We start from the raw sequence: 4,972 nt of genomic DNA, 5'->3' as shown, positions 1-4,972 counted from the left end.
GCTTATTCAAAAGCTGTTCCACTTGCATGGCAACGCCTCATTACCCATACTGCCTCCTTCTTTGCCCTGAAGTGGGGTGCGGCTCCTCTCGCTGGGCCCAGTCGTCAAGGTGACCCAACATGCCCCAGGATGGCAGACAGGCTGGGAGAGAGGGGGCTGTTCGCTCTGTCTTTATTGTACTGGGGCCACTGCATGCTAGCTGGTGCACTAGGCCCTGGGTTGTTCCAGACTACCACATGTGTCCTGGTGAGCAAGCAGCTGATCTCATTTTTCAACACACAGCTGCCCCAACATCAGGCCCAGGTGAAGGTGACCTCCCTTGCCTGTTGGAGTGCCTCTTAAAGTGGTGGGTGCAGTAGATGCTGTCCCATATCCAAAATACTTTTGGTGATGTAACGTTTTGTTGCTTTGATTTTAGGTCAGTTTTATTCAGTGTATAGGTATTAAGATCTTGCTTTAGCATTAACAGCATGCAGGGCTTGTATAAACACAAATGTGACAGTTGTGAACTTATTGTAGCTGGCTGTACATGTGTATGAGCCTCTATCATCTGCAACAACAGACTGATCCAACAAGCAGTACAATGGTAACTGTATATCACTTGTTTATCTCTTCAGACATCCATCTTTATCTCTTGCTCCTTCTCATTCCATCCATTCATCCATCCCTGTATTCAGTCCTTCTCTCATTTGTCTTTCTCCCTCCCTGCCTGTCTCTTCCTGTCACCCCCCTAACTCCCTCCCTCTAACACAGGACAGATTGGGAAGCCGTGATGGCGGCACAGAAGTTGAGGGAGAAGCTATTTATCCCAGACGGATCAGGAGGTGTGTGACGGAGGTGTGGACGGTTGCTGCAGGTCAGTGACGTTGGCAGGCGCCAGGCAGGCCGGCCCACATGGCTCGGGGACTGTGGGACTACAGACAGATGGCACCTGGTGGGTGACAAACAATTAACAAACCAACAAGAATAGCTGGATCGGCAGTATACCCACAAGCACAGGAGATAGCAAGAGAGCGGGTGCATCTGTGCTCTGAACACTTTCACTCTTTACTTTTCCTCTTCCCGAGTCTTGTTTTGTATAACAGTTGCAATTTACCCATGTGTCTTCTTCACAAAAAACAGTCTTGTTGTCGTGTCGCTATAGAATAGTCTAAATAAAACACTGTTGAACATATGCAGCCAGCATATGTTTCTGTTTATTTCAGTGCAGTTTTGAGAGAAGCAGTGGGTGATTTAAATGTATAATACAAAGAATCAACATATTTGATATCTACTTAAATGTTAAGCAAAAGTTATAAACAATCATAACAAGTTCCTCATAGCAAAAGCAGTACGTGGCATTGTTGTGCATGTTTTTGTGTAAAAGTCATGCTGGAAATTGAACGTGTTTGTATTAAAGTGAGCATGGTGGCCGATGGCATTTCACCATCTAACTACATCCAAATGTCATGGTGATAGGGTGTTTCTACACTCCACTCCCACTTACTGTTCAACGAATTTGCAATTTTGCAATATCTCTTTCAAGAGCCGGGAGAGAAGGATTATTATTGATACATACCTAACTGTGTATAAGTAAACGGCTGTCTTCTAGTAGAATTATTGGTTTGGACTGGCATTGGTCCTAGTGTATGTGTGTTCACATCTGGAGTCTAGACTCTGTGGCTCTATGGGCAGGATCCTATCTACGAGCAGCATCGGGTCCGGAGACCGGCCATGTTGACATAGGTGGCACACACATACCGGCATCTGTTTCAACAGTCCGTACTCTTACCAAATACCCCCCTATACACACAGACACACACACTGCCGGACACTTTTATCCTCCACTGAGGGATGGAAGAGGGAAGGAGGGGATGGAGAAGGGAGACAAAGTAGTAGAGGGGGAGGGGGGATGGGGGGTAGGCAGGGCATGCTAAACCCGCAGAGGTCCCTGTTAACCAAAAGCAAATGCAACTTCTTAGAATCAGCACTGTAAATCCTCCATTCCCCCTTTTTCATTGCTGCGTCAGGATATTAAGACATGGAGGGAGGACAGCGTGTGTGTGTTTTTGTCTTCTTCCCCATACTAGTTGTGTGTATGTTTGTTCATATGAAAGTGTGTATATGCGTAACAGACAACATAAAATGAATTTCCTCTTGAGGAGTTATGGTTAATCATGAAAATGGCCCCACAGAAGTATTGAGGTAAAGTGTGTCTGTCTGTCTGTCTGTCTGTCTGTCTGTTTGTGTGCATGTGTATGTGTGTGCGTGCGTGTGTGTGTGTTTGTGTGCGCATGTGCGTGACTGCCAGTGGGCTGCATTGCAGGGTGTATGGTGAAGGAGCCTTTAGCGCTTCCAGATCAGGGAGTTTTATTAGCCCATATCAGAGCACTGCCACTTTTGATTTACATCTGTGTGATGTCAAAACACAGACACACACACAGAAACACACACACACACACACACACACACACACACATATAAAGGCAAGCGCACATATCAATTTACGTTGTTTTATGTGCAGACCAATAATACAGAAGACGGATGGACAGAGACAAAAGAGTAAAACAACATATACCAACCTAAGTGATGGCAAGCCAGTCAAAAGTATTACTGCAATACTCTGAAGTCAGTTTACATATTGGCTTGATGTATTAATGGGATAAACAGCGATAAATCTTGGTCAGAGAATGATATCAAAGAATGCCGGAGCAATAGGCTTTTCACTGTAGGAAAATAAACACTGATAAGACTGTGGGAATAATCATGAAGAGGTATGACACTGGGTGTGTGTGGTTTTGTATGCACATGCACACTTGCAGAATAAACACGGAGAGGTAATGTAATGTAATACAAACTGCTCAGGAGAGGATGGAGAACAGTTCATATCGAATATATGCATCTATGTCAGTAGATGGTGGTGGTAGTAGTAGTAGTAGTAGTAGTAGTAGTAGTAGTAGTAGCAGCAATAGAGGTGTTCATTTTCATGCTAACTCTTTCTAGTCTTAAATCATCCAGCACATAGAATGTGTAATGGAAAACTGAGTCAGTACAAGCATTTAATCAATGAAAATGAGTTTCTAGAATAAAAAAAAAAATCAATTTTCATATACAGTGACTAGGGCTGAATGTGCTCAGCTCCAGTGTTTATGCCCAGCCAAAATGTCGATGAAAACAAAGGGCCTCTCTTCGATGCACATTGCAAATAGAGATCCACTAATAGAATCTGGGAGATAAATTTTCCTGTCACTTTCTCTACCTCCAAAGAGCCTCATGGTCGATAAGGGAGAAAGATTGGGTTGAGAATTGATTTTCCAGAATAATTGCTCTTCTCTTCGTCAGGGGGACTCAAGTGTTTCCTAGGCTCTTTCCTATTACAGCTGCTGGCTCTCCAATTTACCTGTCCCAAGAAAATACATGAAAGGGCACAGCCTTTGGCCTCTGCAATCATCAAGGTTGTGAGGCCTCCAGCAGATGAGATTTATGTTGAGTTCAGTGGGATTGGCCAGTGGTCTTCCGTAGATTGTCAACGTTTGACCTTTGCAACGCAAAATTTGAAACAAAAATGACACAATGACTTTTTATTGTCCTGTAGAAACCATGCTAAACATAAATGTTTTGCAGTTTGGAGGTTGTGCAGCACTGTGCAGCTAAATGGACTCTTTGCAGAAATATGAAAACCTTCAGTCCTGTGTTATTGTCACAGATATTGACACAAACCAACTCCTGTTGCCGACAGCATTGCATCATTGTGTTGCATGTGTCATCCTCATTTTTATCTCCTGTGCTCCTCCAAGCAGCAGCAAGTAGGCAATCCGTAAGGAAGGTAATTAGCGAAAAGATCTTTACTGAGCCAGATCTAATTCCCCATAGCTTAGCCGGTACCTGACCTGGCTCTCCTGTGGCTGATCCTTTTCCTTTGGACCGTTCAGCTAACAATACTAACAGCCATTTATCAGAAATCGCAGCATGGCATTGGAGCCAGTGATGTGCATAGTCTGAACCAGACATGGTGGGCAAAAAGATATTTGGAAGCATTTCAAAGTCCAGTTGAAGACTGCCAGACACCATTAACCACCTCAAAAGTGAAAACAGTGCTTGTAGAACAGCTCAAGTTGAAACTGAAAGTGGAATCACTCATGCTTTTATTTAAACATTTGACATGTACTCAACTAACACTGTCTCTTGCTTGTGCAAACATGTAATACATGCCGGGTGAAAATGGAGCCGTGCTTTGTTATGAGAGATGTGTGTTGCATTGTTCCATATCATTGTGTAGAACAGAGGGAGTGATTCTCTCGCCCTCTGTCCTCAAATCATACTCGGCTGCCATGTGAAGCCTTCTCTCCTTGCTCCAGTGTACAAAACCCTATTGTGGTTTCCCTGAGATAAGTAGAGAGGGTGAGAAAGAGAGAGAGAGAGAGAGAGAGAGAGAGAGAGAGAGAGTGAGAGGGACATTTCTGGAGGCGCCAGGCCTATCTCCTCTATCTCCTCCAGGGAACATGCAGGCATTCCCAAAGACACTGGTGCTAAGAGCCTCGTCACCCTGCTGCACACCTCCTGCACACACAGGAGAAGGAGACTTATAGAGATTTATGTCATGGTAACCCAATCTCTTCCCCTTCTGAACTCCTCGTCTCCTCTGACTGCCTGTGGGAGCAAGGGAGAGTTTAAGAGTGGAGGGAGCCTGAGAAGGCTGCTGATGTTTTGGTGGGACTGAGACCGACACAATGTTCTCTTTCTGTTGTTACAATCTGATAGGTGAGGGCTGCAGTGATTTATACGTGTCTTCACAGTGCTTGTGTATCTTTAAATGAAGGCCCTACTTTATTTGGGACTGAGTGGGATTAATTTCCACGGATGGCTATGAGAAGAGATGTGACAGAGATAGCAAAAAAGGAGGAGCTTGTGTAAACACATTCACACAGACACATACCCGCTCACATGCTAACACATTTCAAGCCAATATTCACACAGTTACATTTTTAGGATG

The 4,972-nt window shown here is 44.3% G+C and overlaps 1 long non-coding RNA gene across 2 annotated transcripts in view; it reads left to right on the top strand.

Annotated features, from left to right (window-relative positions):
* LOC116670602 (uncharacterized) overlaps positions 1–1,609 on the top strand; it is an 88,673-nt gene extending 87,064 nt beyond the window's left edge. For both annotated transcript variants that reach the window (XR_004327064.1, XR_004327063.1), the window contains one exon: positions 754–1,609. This is a non-coding gene — a long non-coding RNA (uncharacterized LOC116670602). The remainder of the gene's footprint in view (positions 1–753) is intronic.
* Positions 1,610–4,972: the final 3,363 nt, after the last annotated feature.

The sequence above is a fragment of the Etheostoma spectabile genome, chromosome 20 (genome assembly GCF_008692095.1).
Source record: "Etheostoma spectabile isolate EspeVRDwgs_2016 chromosome 20, UIUC_Espe_1.0, whole genome shotgun sequence".
Classification (NCBI taxonomy): domain Eukaryota; kingdom Metazoa; phylum Chordata; class Actinopteri; order Perciformes; family Percidae; genus Etheostoma; species Etheostoma spectabile.
The sequence above is the reverse complement of the archived record's forward strand: the minus strand, read 5'-3'. Positions and strand labels throughout refer to the sequence as shown.